The 18878-nt window shown below is 43.3% G+C and overlaps 1 protein-coding gene across 1 annotated transcript in view; it reads right to left on the bottom strand.

Annotated features, from left to right (window-relative positions):
• Positions 1 to 9806, bottom strand: part of SAMD5 (sterile alpha motif domain containing 5) — a 46097-nt gene extending 36291 nt beyond the window's left edge. The window contains exon 1 of the transcript XR_006388891.1: positions 8331 to 9806. The gene's annotated coding sequence lies outside the window, so the exon portion shown is untranslated. The remainder of the gene's footprint in view (positions 1 to 8330) is intronic.
• Positions 9807 to 18878: the final 9072 nt, after the last annotated feature.

Here is an 18878-nt window from a genome sequence, read left to right as displayed (position 1 = left end):
TGGCCCGTTTCTCAGTTTCTCGAAGATTTTGAAGTATTTCGTTTTCTTGGCTGAAGTCTAGTAGGAGGTGTTTGAGCTCTATCCCAAAACCCAGAGGAATCTTCTGGAGTCTCACCGGAACGTCAGGGCGGATGTCGAGTCTCTTCTCCGGGGTGATTGGTGTCCTTCCTTGTAGCTCTGCGACATCTAAACCTAGGACGGGACTAAGGGTGCAATACGCTCCAGGGAGGAGTTCTCCTCTCTCGGTGCAATTAGTTCCATAAATGGTGTAAGACATATTTTGCCTCTGGTACCAGCACCAATACCCTTGCCCCAAGTATTTAGGGGAGGAGGGCATTGGGCTGGCCTTCATCTCACAGGACCCCTCGGTGCTCCAGCACTGGTGTCTTAACACCCGATCCTGACCACCTTGACAGAGGATGGCATCCTCTTTCTTCCAGCATCCCTCTGTGTCTAACAGATAAGGATGGCCTCCCTCATAGGTTAGAACGCCCGAGGGGAGCTGTGGATGAAGCACCGTCTGGTTATTTATGACAATCCCTAGGTTAACTGCACTGTAACCCTGTCTAAGATGACCAGATACCGGAGCCAAGGATGACGCAGTGCAAGTGAGATTCCTACAGCCGTGCCACTGTACTACCCACCAGTTGGTGTGATTGGCTGCAAAAGGAGATATAAGAGGACTTACCCGTTGGCGGAGGTTAAATGGAAAGTGGCCGCCGTACAACGATGATACAATATGTTTAAGGTTGCCTGAGCGTTCACTCTGGACTTGCGTACACGCCAGAGCGAGCTGAGCTCTATCCTGTTCTTCCAAGAGACCCACAACTAACCTTCTAAACTTCTCTCGTAAAGCAGAAGATAGAGAGGTAGTGGCATCTATGTGCGAATGCTGCAAACCCTCTAAGACGTGGTTTACATCAAGCTGGGTCTCGAATCCTTCTCCGGCGTGTCGCGCAACATCCCCAAGTTTACCTCTCAGGACTTCCATATCCATAGTGTTCAGGGCGCCCACTCCCAATGCACCTCCGCCTAATCCCATGGCTATCAGATCTCTTCTTCTCCTTTGATTCCTGTGTATGAGATCATCCTTTCTTACCTCTTGCCCCGCCTCTATCCAACCTCTTATCATGTCAATTTGGTTCCTCACAAACTCCCCACATCTGTGATCCCATTGGTCGACTCGGAAGTCATCTACGGAAATTCTCCAAGTAAAAAGGACGAATTTTGTCCCCGTGATGATCTTCCATGGGGATGACAGTTGAGGAGCTATAGGATCTGCCAATTGATGGATAGGGGCGTTGCAAGAGTCTAAATGCATTTTTACAGGTTGGAGACCTGTTGCTTCATAGGGGATCCTCACCACGGTTACACAAACTTGCCCTCTACCTTTGAACGGATACCATTGGTCACTTTCTCCAACCTGTAGCACTAGTTTTCCTACGGGTTTGGATTTAGACAGATAGACCCATTGTGTAAAGGTCCAGCACCCTTCATCTACTGCCTCGCAAAAAGGCCATCTAAACGAACCATCTATATTGATGTCAAAGTTAATATCCCTGCCACTCGGGTCTTTCCAATCGGAAGACACATACCTCCCCCGGTATTCCTCATTCATAGGGGTACCGTCCATCCATACATCCACTGTAGGGGTATCCACTCCATTGCACACCAAATCCCATCTCCAGGGATTAGTGTCCAAGGTTACCATCTGGGTATCTTGTTCCCAGTGGGCATAGGTGATGAAATAATATCCAGTCACCTCCTGAACGCACTTGTCTCTCATGATGGTGATCATAAAAGACCGTATGGATGGAGATCCCTTTAACTGAGCATACCTGAGATCCTTGGCATCTGTCCGTACTTTTAAAACGGTGGCTCGGTAAAAGCCTTCCAGTTTTACCGGACCACTCTGGTCATTCCATAGGACCTGGCCAGAGTTACTGCAGTTTAACTTTAGCATCATTATACTGGTTCGTATGTAATCTGTGGACACGTGTCCCTGAACATAACTGGATTCCCTAGTGATAATCATCTGGGAATCTCTTAACATACAATAAGCTTTTAGGGTGCCCTTTATCGGAATGGGTCTGTCAAAATATGTCCTTACCCTCAGCCCATCTTGGCTATCCCTCCTTATGAAGGTAGCTTTAAGGATATACCAGCCACTATATTCTGCACCCGTGACATCCTCGGGACTCAGAACCCCCTCCTTGGTACACAATACTGTGGTAGTGTTGGCTTCCACTTGTTTGTAAGGATGCAGGTGAGGGTCCCTAGACACCCATCTTAAGGATCTCATAGGAGTAGGGTCAGAGTCCCGAAAATGTCTGAATTCTTTGAGGCAGAGGGCATGTAAATCATGTTGTATGGCAGACACATTCTCCACAGGGGTATAATGTTGAATTACACCTTGGGCAAAACTCTCCCTCTGGAAACCATACAGATACCACTGTCCTGGTGTAAAGGAAAAGTTCTCGTATGGTTTCAGGATTTTGCCCTCCAAACATTCCACCATTAAAAGGCCGGGTTTATTCATAGATATGTCAGCCATATCATTATTAACTCCCAGGCCCTCCCCCGAAGAGGTTGAGCCCGCCATCATCATGCTTACCACCAGTGCCACAAGTTGGGGATATGCCATGTTCAGAGGATTTCTATATCTTTTCAGGCTAGTCGTAACCTTGGTGAGTCTCCCTCCCGTGATCTGTTAATTCAATGTGTATGTAATTAGTTTCATGGATCCACCCTCGACCCACCAAACCCCCCCCCCCCCCCGTTTACCCTACTGTGTGAGGGTTATGTTATTGTATTGGGGAGGCTCGGGTGGCCTTGGCCTGGTCGATATGGATCCATAAAACTCCCTGTCGCCTACGTGACTTTTTCTTGGTTGTCATCGGCCTTTGCACCTTTAGCATGGTGTCACCCATTACTTCAAGGACCTGATAGGGTCCTTCCCAGTTTGCATCCCAGGGGCCGGCCCGACGGAAGATTTTCACCATCACCAGCTCTCCTACAGAGGGCATTGGTGTTTCCCCCTGTAGATACGGTCTGTGTAGCCGTATTGCTGCATGAGGCAATAACTCCTTCAGGTTTAGTTGTACCTGTTGGAGAAATAGGTCTCTGGCGATGGCGTTCTTTACCGGTTCTGACACCAGGGGTTCATTGGGCAGGCATAGGGGCATTTTGCGTCCGGTCATTAGTTCGAACGGGGTGATACCGGTACTGGTAGCCTCAGTAGCTCGGATTCCCATTAGCACGGCTGGTAGAGAGGTTACCCATGAGGAACCTTTCTCCAGTAGTGCTTTAGAAAGTCATGTTTTTATGGTCCGGTTCATCCGCTCCACGATGCCCGCTGACTGAGGGTGGTAAGGCACATGAAACCTTTGCTTTATGTCTAAAAGACCACAAAGCGCTTTCATTACCTTACCCGTGAAATGGGTCCCTCTGTCTGACTCTATCAATCTGGGGATACCCCATCGTGACAGAACCTGTTCCCAGAGAACACGGACAGTGGTTGTAGCCGAATCGTTGACCGTGGGGATGGCTTCTACCCATTTAGAGAAAACATCCACTACCACCAGTGCGTAACGATAGTTACGACTTCCTGTTGGTAAAGGTCCTATAAAATCTATTTGTAGTGCGGACCATGGACCATCTGCAGGAGGAACTCGCTGCAACACCGGCTTCAGGGCTGACGCCCTTGGGTTAACCTGAGCACATACCAGGCACTGTTGTGTTACTTCCTCTACTGTGTTGGACATTCCCGGCCAGTATAATTTGTCTCTCAGGAGAGACAAGAGTTTATCCCGGCCCAGGTGTCCAAACAGTTGGTGGTTCAATCTGGTCAGTTCTGCTTGCAAATGCTGTGGAACCACGGGAAGAGGAAGCTGTTGTGTACCGGCATCATAACACAGGATCCCTTGCTGTCTTGACCAGGGATGCTGTGGAGATGTGAGGTGTGTCATTAGAAGAGGGTCTTTTGCTTGTTCCTCCTCAAATGACACCGGGCCTTTACTCAGGTTGGTACGAACTGCAATCTGGTAGGCCGGTAACGGCTCAGTGTCTGTTTCCTGAAGGATCCCAGATACTGCCGCTAGTTTGGCCAATTCATCCGCCTTGTTGTTACCTAGCGTCAAAGGCTCATCCCCTTTTTGATGCGCAGGGATTTTTATGATGGCTGCTTCCGCCGGGTGTGCCATGCCCCATTCCCAAAGTTCTTTCAGGACCGATAAATGAGCCAGAGGTTTGTTTTGGCTATCCACAAATCCTCGTCTTTTCCATGTGTCCAGGTGCAGGGTGAGAGAACGAACTACATATGAACTGTCGCTATATATAGTTCGTTTCCCTGGGGGTTGAAGAAATAAGGCTTTCTTGACTGCCTCCAGTTCCGCCCGCTGTGCCGACATGTGACCTGGTAACTTGACAAGATTCTGGGTACCTGTGGTCTCATCCAGCACAGCAAAACCTGTGACATAGGTCCCATCCATGAAAAATCGAGAGCCATCAACAAAGATGACTCTGTCTTCTGGATGTTTATCGGTCCTGAAAATTTGTGGCGCGTTGATGTGCGCTGGTTGGCCACAGTCATGTTCGGTGCCAGTTAGGTTCAGTAACTGGGATAGAACATACCTGGCTTTGTGGTTCACCTGTAGACTCCGGCCACTGAGATCCATAATCCACCTCCCAAATCTCTGTTGGGAGACTCCAGGGAGTGTATCACGGAGCAGGAGGGCCAATGGAGAGTGTGGAGTCTGCAAAGTGAGGGGCCTGAAGCCTACAATATGCTCAGTGGTTTTGACGGCATAGTGTATGGCTGCCAGTTGTTTGGCACACTCATCGAACCCTCGTTCAACAGGCGAAAGTAACCTGGAGAAGTATCCCAGCGGTCTAGTGTCATACCCTATCTGCTGTAGGAGGACCGCTGAGATAGACTCCGTCCCTGCATGCGCCTGTATGGCTATTTCCCCTTCAGGATGGGGGGTAGCCAATACAGGGGCAGAGGAGAGGTCCCTTTTCAAAGTAGAAAAGGCCTCTTCCTGTGCATCAGCCCAACCTTTGATTGAGGGGTCTTCTCCTCTGAGGAGTTCATAGAGGGGTTTTGCTTTGGCAGCAAAATCCTCTATGAACTCCCTCATGAAATTAGCAACTCCCAGGAATTTTCTTAAATCCTGTAGAGTGCCCGGCCTAGGTAACTTTACCATGGCTTCCACTCTGGCCGCCACGATCCCTTTGGCTCCAAAAGAAATTTGGACTCCAAGAAAAGTCACCTCCGTTCTGGCCAAATTTGCCTTGTGGGGACTCAGCTTGAGTCCTGACTTGGCCAGGAGTCCCAGTAGCTCTTTTAACAGAACCAAGTGTTCTTCTATGGTTTCTGTTTGTAAGAGCAGGTCATCCACGTATTGCAGAAGGCATCCCGGCCGTGAAAATACGCTCAGAACGGCCGCCAATGCCTGGTGAAAATACGTGGGACTACTGTGGAATCCCTGGGGGAGTACACCAAACATGTACTGTTTGTCCCCTACTGTAAAGGCAAATTTGTACCTACAGTTTTCAGTGAGTTCAATAGAGAAGAACCCATTGGCAACATCTATGGTTGAGAATATGCGGCTTTTGCCGCTTATTCTGGCCATGATGTCGGGAGTCTGTGCCACCACTGGAGCGGACATTGGGGTGTACTTGTTGAGGACCCGGAGATCTATGGTGAGCCTCCATGCATTGGTGTCCTTTTTCTTTACTGGCCAGAGGGCATTGTTGCATTTAGAATTGCCCTCTATGACCACCCCCTTAGTTTTCAATTCTTGGACAGTGTCCAAAATTGAATGGGTGGCTTCTGGCGGAAAGCGGTATTGGCGTTGAGGTGGAGGGTCGGGACCTTGTATGTCCACCTGAACTCCAATCAGTCTGCCACAATCGTTTTTTCCCTGGGCCCACAGATCGGGGTACTCATACACAATAGGCTCAAGATCTGGATTATGCGAGATCTCAGGCCATTTGTGTTCAAGTACTTCAGTAGAGTCATCTACTGTTGGCAATGGTGGTCCCAGAAACTGGCGTTGGATGACAAACACCTTGGATTGTCTGGGACCCTTCCACACAATACTATTTGCCAGATCTAGGATCCACCCATTTTGTGTCATTACGTCGGTTCCAATAATGTTGTCAGAACCGGGGTAATACCACATGGGGATCCTAAGGGTCGTGTGAGTGGTAATCTGGACAATTACTTCTTCTATTCTGTGGGCCTTCACCCCCCCTTGTTGGTGATCAAATCCGATCACCACACACTGAGGGCTGTTGGGATGTAAATCATGTTTGACATTGGTAATGGAAATTTCCGCACCAGTGTCCAGCATGATTTCGGCGTCCTGATTTTTGATTTTGGCTTTTATGTGGGGTCTCCCTGAAGAATCCAGTATGATAGGACATACTGGCGCCAGTTCTTTAGGGATCCCTGATCTTCAATCAATTTCTACCAGACTCCCAGTAGGTACCTGTGAGGTACATACTGCCACTTGTGGGTTCTTGTTATGGACCCTTAGTGTGGATTCCAGGGATTCCACACTCCTTCCTAAACGCGCAGGGTCATTCACAACAGCCACACGTTTTGGTGTCTGGACCTGTGAATGTCCCAGATATTCCCCCACTGGTTTGGCATAATTAGGTTTCATCTTGAAACCGTTATTATTGCCCGTTCTCTCAGGATTTGTCCGGTTATTACGTGACCATTGTGGACAATTCCTCTTTATGTGCCCGTATTGTAAACATAGGAAGCATCGAATGCTTCCTATCCTTTCCAATGGCGGGGCCGTGGGGCGAATAGTTGAATTACCCTTTGTGTGCTGTACCCGATCATCTTGAGATATATCAGGTACAGGCGCACGCTCCGTCACTTTGACGAATTTCTTATTGAGCAGTGTATCCTGTCTGCACTGCTCAATAATCATAGCAGCATCCGTGAGGGATGGTTCCCTGGCTGCGCTTAACCGGATTGCGGTATCAAGGTATGGGAATTTTTCCACAAACATACGTATCATACCCTGTGGAATTCCGACACCGTGATCCTTTGTAACCCTTCTATACATGGCTTCAAACCGACTACACATAGACAAAGGTTCGTCATGTATAGTGGGTTTGAACTTGGACAGGATATCTGGAGTGACGTCCCAATGGCCCGTTGCCAGTCTCATGAGTATGGAGAGACGTTCCTCCTTGTCATAAAACTGTCCATTCATGGGTTGTGTCCTCCCCGTTACCTCATACCTTTGGTTTAGGTGTGTAGGTAACCATAACATGAATAGCTCCATGCGATATTCGTGAGCCACTGAATACTTGTTACAGTGACCCTCGAAGATATCACATGAAGTAAACGGATCTACAATGGGATCATATTTTGGGATCTCCTTGCAGATCCGTAACAGGAAGTTTATCCTTTCCATACTGGAATGGTTAGGATAAAAATCTTCCTGTCTTTCCGGACGCGTTGGCGGATTGGAAGTGGTAAATGGCCAACCACTTTCCTCTCTCCAATCGTTGTCCTGTTCCTGGAATCGGTTGCTACCCCTATTCTCCCTGGGTGTTTGGGTAAAAGGTAGCGTCCGTTCCACCTGTCCCCTGGTGTCTACTGCCTCGGGTGTTTGATCCGTGGAAGATATTGGCGCTGTCGCCGCTGTCTCCCCATGTGCCGTTCCCGAAACACAAACCTGTTTCGTGGGCAACATGCTGTTAGTACCAGGCCGTGACAGATTCGAGATGACCTGCTGCAAATCCGCAATGGTTTGCGTTTTTGCAGCCAGGTCCTCTCGAAGTTGAACAATCATGCTATCCATGGATACCGTATTGTTCCTGAACTGATTTATCTCAGTGTACAGTCTGAGCAGTTCCTTGTCCATGTCAGAGTAGAAACTCTCCTTGTCCGAGAGTCTAGACTCTAACACGCAAATCTCCCTGCCCCTCTCGGCCGTACACTGGGACTTCTCTTGTAGTTGTGTTTGTAATGTGTGTAACTGTTTAATGTTCTCAACACAACAATTGCAGTGAAAGTTTGCCATGTTGGAAACTTCCTCTGCCTTTGTTGTGCTGTTAAGTGTTTCTAGATGTTCTGGCTTCCAAATGATATCCTCAAAGGTATGAACCAATTTGGCTAGCATTTGGAGTCGTTTTTTTGTTTTTTTGAACACACTACGATTAATGTACAGTTTATCGTGAGCGTATGCCTGGTCCAATAAAGTGGACCATAGCAGCTCAGTGGATTTGTAAGTGGTGGGGATAATGGGGTTGTATGTGCTATGTTTGCTGAGGTGTTGCAGTGTGGTGAAGTTCATACTCACTTTTTGACGAGAGGCCATCTTCATTGGTGTCGTTGATTCTTGTGTTGCTGCATGGAGGAGGTCCTTCAATATTCGGAACGCCTTCTCCCGTTCAGCTAGACGACTTCTGTTTCAACGATGATGGTTCTCTCTTCAGTGGTGTTGTGATGACTTCTCTCCAGTTGGCGTGTAAGGGAATCAGAAAATATTAGTACACAAAGATCAGGAAAGATTTTAGATTCTCTGCTGTAAAGTTTGCTCTGTGTCCGGTTCTGATCGAGAAAAACCCGCTCTTACCCGTCCGAACTTGCAGGCTATGGACGCTCAGATCCACTGACCGCGTCCTTCCCACCTGATTAGTTCACAGCGTAAGCGGTTTTTCTGTTCCAAAACCAACCACAGATACAAACCCACAGCAGTGGGCCTGGCTCGCCAATGTTAAAGGGGATATTAATTATTGATATTTATGCAAATCTCAATAATTAATATTCATAAATAGGCGTAATCGTCTGGTGATGACTCCGCCTATTTATGCCTTAAGAATAACAATTTACAGCTGATTACCTTAGTCTAATCACCAACTACACTTACTGCATGCGCCTTACTGACTACCGCTAGTACTCACACGTTATACAATAGATACAAATGACACAGTATTTATTAATACACAAGTAATACAGTGCCAACAATATGCTACCTCCACAGCAGCGATTCCTTGTAATTATAAAGGAATTATAGGTTTATAACTATATATATCTATAAACAGATGGATAGATATATATTGTTATAACAATGCACAATAATATAGATACACACACTAATACAATACACTAACACGTCACTGACTACACTAACGCAGTCCCAAATCCACCCCAAGATCTAACTAGTATCAATGACCATACACATTCATACACCTTAACGGTCGCCCACCCAAGCCTGACTATATACTATCCCTAAGGGGGCGAATCAGGGGTTATTACATAAACTGTGCTGCTGGGGTAAGCAGGACAGTTGCGGGGGTAGAGACACCGGGGAACAGGGGACGTTAATACCGGGGATATCAGGACCTGGGTCAAGGGAAAATGAGGGTTACCAGGGGTATAAGAGATGAGGGTATATTATGGGAGGGCAACAAGGTATGGGGGGAAATAAGGGATATAGTGTAGGGCAGTCTATAGGGTTAGGAGGGTTTATAGGGGGGTAGGTAGGGTATAGGAGGGTGGCGTTGGTGGTATAGGGGGGGTAGGTAGGGTATAGGAGGGTGGATTATATAGGGGGTGTAGGTAGGGTATAGGAGGGAGGAATATATATATCGTTGGTGGTATAGAGGGGGGGGTTGATACTTATGGTTTCTCTGCTCGTTGTCCAGGGGGGCTCGTTTTGTCCAGGGATGATCCTCTTAATGCCGGTGGTCGTTCTGACTACTGCAGCGTAGCGCTGCTGGACTATTTAAGTCCAGCAGCGCTCGCTCCCGAGGCCACCCGTCCCGCGGCGCGCATGCGCGCCGTCGGCCCGAACACGTGGGCCGGCGCGGTGATATGACGTCACCGCGCCGGCCCGCGCCTCCCAGAGCGCGCTTCTAGGCGGAGGATTCCTTTGATCCTCCGCCTGTAGTCCCCTGCATACCTCGCGGCGCGATAATTATTGCGCCGGAGGTATGCAGATAACAGAGGGAGGGATTTTTGTTTCCCTCTCTCTGTTATGTTAACTATCCCCAGCAGCTGGGGATAGTTAAATACCAAAAGGCATCGGATCTCTATTGATCCCATGCCTTTTGATGTCACCAGAGGCTGGACATGATTGTCCAGCCAGCTGGTGACCTTCCTCATCCCCTGCAGGGATGCAGGAGGAGGAGGGGGGGGGGTCACATATTGTCTGATACTATATGTGTATGGATGCTTGGGGCACATCCATACACATATATATCTATATACATATATATATTTATCTAAATACATATGTGTATATTCATTGATGTTTGGGGCACATCCATGAATATACAGCTATACACAGGGCACAAATATTAAGCCCATCCATACCTGTATCTGTACATATACACGGAGATGCAGGCCGAAAAGGGGCCTATATACATCTCCGTGCATATCCACAGATCCCACCCGGACGAGCCCATGGACAAGGGCTAATATATATGTATATATGTCAAGGCATACATACATATATATTTAAATATGACATTTCCCTCAACAATGCACATAAAAGGTTAATTAGCCATTACTTTTCAAGGGGGCTGCACACAATGTGGATTACGTGCACTTTTCTGCATGGATTTCATGTTGAAAAAAAACTGCGTAATACTATATTAGACAAATCTCATGTATACGTTACTCTTTTCTTAAAAAAGGAAATTGACCTTCTGTGCATATTTTGAAATCTGCAGCATGCCAATTGTTGTGTTTTTTTATTTTGTGTGGATTAGACCCTTTTCAATCAGAGGCACAGCTAAAGGCTCATGGGCCCTGGTGCAAGAGGGCAGCTTGGGCAGGGGGCCTCAGTGCTTTGTGGCAAGGGGCAAAGTGCACCTAGTCTTTCTGCTGCCCAAGCTAAAAATTGAAACAACACCCCTCCCCATGCCAAATTCTCAACCTACCCCCTTTTCCTCCAGCCCTACTGTTAAATTCATACTTGGAAAACATAACATACATCACTACAAAATATACAGGGTAATACAATGCCACATACCTCTTATATTCAGTGATGTCTCCTCTGATGTTCTCTTTCCTCATCTTCTCCTTTCAGACCAGACTGCTTTAATATTTTCTTTTATCTCTTGTCTGCAGAGTTTGGCAAAAAGACATCTTAGTTTTCTACTTTTCCATCATCCTCACACCTTCTAAACACCCCAATACTGTGCCCGCTGTGCCCCTGAACACTATACCGCAGAAATAGATAGTCCCCCTGAACATATTAGTACCACACAGATAGTGCCCCCCTTCAAACATAATAAATAATCATTTTCCCTTTTATTCCCCTTCTCCCCCTTTTTACACCTTTTTATGCTTAGAGATTAAGCCTTTTTATGCTTAGAGATTATAAAGTTCTTCCAGACCTTCTGTAATACCTTAGGTTTCTGCATTTTATTGTGTCTATTATACCACCACTTCTCCATAGATCTATTCATATTCCTAACAAATATCCATTCCTGAATTGTTGGAATCTCGGGTCTCGGGGCGCATCCATTTTCTTGCCATGCATCCCAGCAAGCGGGCATAGAAAAAACATTTATATATCATTTGTGCTTTTTTCTCTACAACCTTTTGTGGTATGCATAACATGATACATTTTTCTAATTTACATTGCTATATATCTACTATAATCTCAGTTAAATTATCCCAGAATGGTGAGATCTTTGAGCAACTCCACCACATGTGGGTAATATCTGCGTCTAATATTCCACATTTGGGACAGACCATAGGTGTATTAGTATTCAACTAATTCAACTAATTCAACCATCTAGTTGTGAGATATAATCGATGGAGCGCAATAAATTGGGATAATCTATATGATGGATTCCGAGTATATTTAGAGTTATTACAAAGTCTTTAGCATTGCTGTATGGTCATCGGACCTATATCCTTTTCCCTCTTAATCTTACTAATTTACTTAGTTTACTTTACTAGTAATCTTACTAGATTCTTACAATTTTTTTTATTATTTATATTGTTACTAGATTACTAGAAAATCTTACTAGAAGCTAAACCTTCCTTCAGTAATTCACTAAATCCAGAATATAATAGTGATATTAATTTATGCTTACCTCTCCACCCAAAAATAAAGTTTAGCAACTTGTGATTCTCAACTGTCAAGTATATCTTATTTTTAATATCCTTAGTTAGTGCCTGTAACTGTGAGTATCTAAATACCTCTCCTTAGTTTATTACTGGTCTGATCTAATAATATTTCCTTTGATTTGAATTTACCATCTTGTGAAAATTATGAAATATACCACATTCCTCTTATAATCCAGTATTGTGCTATATCTACATCAATTATCTGTCCAATTTACCATTAAACCATAAAGGGGAGACATATAGTGAGCCCGCTACTCCCAAGATCTCCCCCACATTTTTTTCATGCCCTAACTATCTTTCTCACAATAGGTATAGACCCCATCCAATTCCTATCCATCTGAGATGACTCTAGCAATGCATATATATTTGGCAAAGGTTCCTCACTTCTTTTCCACCAAAAAACTAACGAAATCAAACAGTTCAGATTTCATTAGTCGCGCAATAATAGATGCCAGAAAATATGTCTTCTCTATCATATGGAAGAGTTAAGTAGGATAGCTTCTTTCTCACTCTTCCTCCAGCCCATATTAATTTGTTAAACATATTTTCTATACTTTTAAATACCGCATTATCCATATACACAGGAGAGTTGGAGATAATATACATTAATTGTGGAAGAATTACCATCTTTATCAAGCCTATCTTATCCACTTTATTTAATTGTAATGTATTCCATATACCGACCTTGACCTTAATCCTTCTCAATGATGGCTGTAGATTGAGATCAACGAACCTTCTATATAAGAGACAACTATCCCCAAATACCTAAAACTAGCCTGAGGATCTAATGCTTGCAATTTTGAGTTAGCTATCTCCACATTTGAGTCTAATGGTAACAATATAGATTTATTCCAATTAACTCCTATACAGGAACAACTTCCATATTCCTCAATAACCCTCATCACATATTCTATAGCATCACTGGTTTGTCCTAAAAAGACCAAAATGTCATCCACATATAATGAGATTTTGTCCTCTCTCCCCCTCACTCCAAAGCCCATCGCACAAGGATCTCTACGAATCCTGATTGCTAATGGTTCAATGGCCAGAGCCATCCCTGTCTCACTCCTTTTTCTATGTTACAATAAGAAGATACCATCCCATCTACCAATACCTTCGCTCTGGGGTGTCTGTAAAGAGTTCTAATCCAACCAATGAACCCCGGTCCAAAACCAAATCTATCCAGTACTGCCCAGCGGAAACTCCTTTGTGGCATCTAACGACAGTATGGAGTATTGAGACCCCCGGGCCCCTGGATGTTTGCAAAAATATTGTTCACCGAGGATCTGTGCGGAATAAAGCCGCACTGATCATGAATTATGGTAGAAATCAAGCCACTAAAGGGAACCTGTCACCGGGATTTTGTGTATAGAGCTGAGGACATGGGTTGCTAGATGGCTGCTAGCACATCCGCAATACCCAGTCCCCATAGCTCTGTGTGCTTTTATTGTGGGAAAAAAAACGATTTGATACATATGCAAATTAACCTGAGATGAGTCCTGTCCCTGACTCATCTCACATACAGGACTCATCTCAGGTTAATTTGCATATGTATCAAATCGGTTTTTTTACACAATAAAAGCACACAGAGCTATGTGGAGTGGGTATTGTGGATGTGCTAGTGGCCATCTAGCAACCCATGTCCTCAGCTCTATACACAAAATCCCGGTGACAGGTTCCCTTTAAGTATCTTTGCTAGGATCCTCGCCAAGATCTTTACATCATTTTACAACGAAATAGGACGACAGGATCCTGGGTCCTCTCTGTCTTTCCCTTCCTTATATATTAAGACTATAGTTGCCTCCACATCAATTGGCCTGGATTTTTAAATTTGCATCATGTCAATTATTTCTGTATATTTTCACCATGGATTTCACCCCTTCCAATGTATAGGGTTATAAGACACAGCGAAAACCCCAGAAAATCTGCATATTATATATTATATACATTTTGCTGATGATTTTCCAGAGAAATGTGGTAAAATCTAATGCCTGCTTTGTTAAGAAAAAATCCAGCCTATGTGCATATACCCTAAAGGAGATTTTTTTCCTTTAAAGGACTTTTCCAGAAATACCCAACTTTTAACTGATGCCCGCAGCCTGCCTCTGCTATGGAAACATCCATACATACCTGCTCCCCACCACTCTGGTCCTGCACCCAGGGTCGACATTAGGAGGGGGAAAACTGGGCCCGGATCCTCTATGGGGCCCCCTGTTTCAGTCTGCAGATAATTGAACAGTCAGGACTCCTAGCTTAGGAATCCCTGTTCTGACTCCATATATGGAGTCAGTGTTATGAACATGAGTATGTGTATATAAGTCTAAATTAGACTCTATTTTTGAAATGTTTCTGTGGGGATTCAAACTCACAACCATCTACATTAAAAGGCAAGAACCTTAACCACGGGGTTATAGAGCTCAATGCTAAGTAATTGCTGAAAAATCTCACAGAAATTTATCTTGTATAAAGCAAAAGAAACTTCTATGAGGTTTTTAACACAAGATAAACTTCTATAAGGTTTTTCAGCAATAACTATAAGCATTGAGCTATATAGCTCAGTGGTTAAGGTTATTGCCTTTAACGTAGAAGGTTGTGGGTTCAAATTCCCACAAAAACATTTTAAAAATAGAGGCAAAATAAAACTTAAATACACATGGTGTCCCCAACAGTGAAAAGTTTAATTTTATTGAGAAAAAAATGGATCAAAACGTAAAATATGATCAAATAACACCCATATTAACCCACACCAACCTTTTTTTAACTTGTGTAACCAGTACTGTTTGGGGGGAAAGGTGGCAACCCTAACAGCACCCTGCTTAGGACCTCTATTGGTCCACTCACTGCAGCAAGCTAAGCCTCATCAGAATTCTCTTCGTAAAAATTTTCTTTTTTTCTTTTCATCGCGATATTCTGACCCTCATAACTTTTTTATAGTTATATCTACGGAGATGTGTACATTTTTTTCAGGATGATTTGACATTTTTGACAATACCATTTGGGGGGGTGTATAACTTGATCACTTTTTATAAAATTTTCTTGGTAAATAAAGTGATGAAAAAAAATCGAATATGCCTTTTTCAAAAAGAATTCTGTTACACCATTCACCATATGGGCTGACTTTTTAAAATATTATAATATAAGCAGTTTCACATGCGGTGATGCCCATAATGCAATTTTTTGCTTCTTTTTATTTTAGGGAATGGGGTGATTTTTATATTTTAAAAACTTTTTTTTAAACTTTTTGTTAAGTCCTTCAAGTGGACCACAGCTGACAATTATCAGATGTAAATTTCTCCATAATACTGTATAGAAATCACTATATCACAGTTCAGTGCCGCCATCTGGCCTGAACTGGGATATACTAACAATTCGCCTGGAAGCCTAGTACAGGCTGTGGCTTATTTATAGAACAGGGTGCTTTCCCCAATCTCGGCTGGGTAAAACGGGCCTGAAGAGGAAGCCCACGCTTCTTGTTTTTAACACTCTCAGATGCAGTCAGTGAGGGGAACTCATTGCTGTGAGGGGAGGGGGCATGTGGCGTATTCTGGGCCATGAGGGTGAAGAGCTGTGTGAGGAGCTTTATGGGGTGTAAATCTGTGATGGAGGGCTGGAATTGACAAAATGTTACTGTATTGTTAGTACATTATTACAAGATTTGGGGCCTCAATTTTGATTTTGCCCAGGGCCACATTTTGTCTAAAACTGGCCCTGCCTGCACCCTGGCTCCCATGTGTCCATCTTCCAGTTCCCAACTTGCTAACTTCCAGTCAGGCATAGGCATGGTCACCGACACCACTGCATCCAACCACTGGCTTTAGCGCTCATATTTCCCCAAGCAGCACATTTCCACTGAATTCCTGGACAACACATGAAACAGGTACACTGTGGATTTGTGGCATCAGCAAAGAGAATGAGAATTTAAGAAGTTTCCTTAGGGAGATGCAAAAGAAAAACTGAAAATCTGAACCTCTGGGTTCAGTGTCTAATGCTCCTGGACTGGCTCTTCCTCTGCTCTGTATATAGATCAAACAACAAAATGGAGTATGAGTGGGCGAAAGTGGATAGGAAAGGGAAAAAAGGAGAAGGGGGAAGGAGCAGAAATGGAGGAAAAAATTTAAAGGGGGGCACCAATGAGACAAGGATAAGTTGGTAAGTGGTAAAAATGAAAAGAGACAAATCAGACAATAGAAGCCAAGGAAGCAGCCCACTGGACCAGAGATTTGTGCTGACCCCACTGAAAGGTGATGGACTGCAAAGATAGGAACATAGAGAAAAATTATGGTGAGCCAAAGTCAACACATAGCCCATATAGAGGATAGATGTTAATAAGTAATTGGACCAAACAATATGAATATTAACAAATACTGAAAAAGATTACTAACATTAAATAAAATGCTTGTTCGTCTGTTGTAGAAACGATTTAATCTTTATAGATATAATTGCCTACAACTATATTATGACAAAAATATATATTACTCACTTCACCAGGGAGATAAACTCAAGACACTTGCAACCCTCACCTCCCTCGCCGAGGTAGCCTGTAGAATTTTACACACCCCGTCCCTGCAGCAAGATGGGCTGGAGGACTCCAATATTAGAAGGTGCTTTATTGAAATAGAGCTCGACGCGTTTTGGGGAATGCAGAAAAAAAAACTTCTTCAGGAGAAAATACCAAAAATACAGTACAAACATATATGTGACTTACACTTTTATAGGGGTAGAGTTTGATTGTCAGATTCTCCAAGCGGATGCATTCCACCACTAGAACGCACATAAGTCTTAATGAGGATAATAAATTATTGGGTATAATAAAGGCAAATAAAGAATCCCCCCAATAGATTAAGATATATAGCTTAATATGTGTCTAAAGATGTGGCTAAGAAGTGTACCAACCATTTCAGAACCTATGTTCACATCAAACTTTGAAAATAACACACTTCTACAGTCCAATCGAACCACTGTCCAGAAAAAAGTAAAAGATCAAAACCAGGAGAAGGGGGTACAGAGGAGGAAGGTCCAATAAACAAAAAAGCTCGATCATGAGCGATCATAAAATAGATCCTTCTACTTTGTTTTTAAAGAGTATGGGTATCTTTAACTTGTCTAGTTATATTTTAAAGAAAGATGAGATTGAAGTTCTCTCAACAAAGAATTGTCCTTCTGTCCCACCAGTGGCCCCAATTTATTTGAGTTTTTAGTCAATTTAAACCAGTCCATTTGGAAACTAATGTTGAAACGCCATTTCACTTAAGGATCCTGCTCCCAATACACCAATTCCCATTGGCAATGCTCCCAATCCCACTGACAACAGTGATGATATTGAAATCCTGATGGATTAAAACCCAAATCCTCCTTTTACCCCATAGAAAACAGGGGCCCGCACCTAGAAACCTTTAATAAACATGGTTCTTGTTGATTTACATAGTATTGTTGAGGTCAACAAATCAATACTAAGTACTTTACAAAATATATCACGTTCCCAGTATAAAGCTATTAATTCACTTAACTCTAATAGAGAGATGGTGATTAAAAATGCCAACAAAGGGGAGGGGGGCCTAATATTAGACTCCTCCTCCTATAATGAGTCAATAAGGATTTTATCCAATACTAAATATTTTGAGAAATTTATAGAAGATCCCACTGAAGATTTCAAAAGGTCTCTATTTGAGCTTATTGACAAGGGATTCCATGAAAAAATCCTTACTAAAAAAGAAACCAAATTTCTAAAAATCCAACTCCTCACCAATCTCTCCTTCCCATTTTTTTTTTTTTTCTTCCCAGAATCCATAAGTCACTTATCAATCCCTCTGGTCGACCTATAATTTCTGGTGTTTATGCACTAACTTCTAACTTATCTGCTTACATAGATAACATACTTCAACAAAATGTAAAATACTTACCCTCATATTTGAGAGACTCTAGTCTTCTTATCACCCTACTTGAAGAGTTCATCTGGGAACCCAAGATGCTTTGCGTTACCCTTGATGTATCTGCTCTATATATTATTCATAAACCTGGAATCAAAGCAGTAGAGGATTTTCTTATAGAGGATTTTTTTCTTACCACCCTCCCAAAGAAAATTCATTCTCGATTCTATTGACTTTATTTTGAACCATAATTATTTTCATTATAGAGGAGATTTTTAGAAGTCCATGGGGACTAAATTTACCCCCTCCTATACTAATCTTTTATGGGGGCCATTGAAAGAGATGAGGGTCTCTTACACCATCCAAATATTAAGTTCTAGAAATGATACATAGATGACATCATCATTTGGCAAGAAGATCGAAGATGCACTTGAAATGCTTGTCAAAAATCTAAATTTAAATAAATGGAATTTGACAACTCATATTCATTCTATGATAGAAGTATTCTTAGATCTTAACTTGTCAGCTAAAGAAAATCAGATCATAACATGTACACACTTCAAGAGTGTAGATGCGAACAGTTACCTAGATTTTAATAGCTGGCATTTTCATAAATAGAAAGGAAATATTCCTTATGTTCAGATGAAAAGAGTGAGGTAAAATTGCTCTGAAGACAATAGCCTAAAAGAACAACTAATGGCTATGCATAAAAGGTTTCTAGACAAAGGATATCCATCTGGTCTTGTTTTGGGTTCATTAGAAAAAATCTTAAAGGAAAGTCAAATGGACTGTTTAAAACCTTGTGTTTCCATAAAGGATAGCAGATTATATGGTTTTCATTTCATAACCTTTAATTATGATATGATAAAAACACAACACCAGCTACTTGTCCC

The sequence above is a fragment of the Bufo gargarizans genome, chromosome 4 (assembly GCF_014858855.1).
Source record: "Bufo gargarizans isolate SCDJY-AF-19 chromosome 4, ASM1485885v1, whole genome shotgun sequence".
Lineage (NCBI taxonomy): Eukaryota > Metazoa > Chordata > Amphibia > Anura > Bufonidae > Bufo > Bufo gargarizans.
This window is presented reverse-complemented; position numbering and strand designations above follow the sequence as displayed.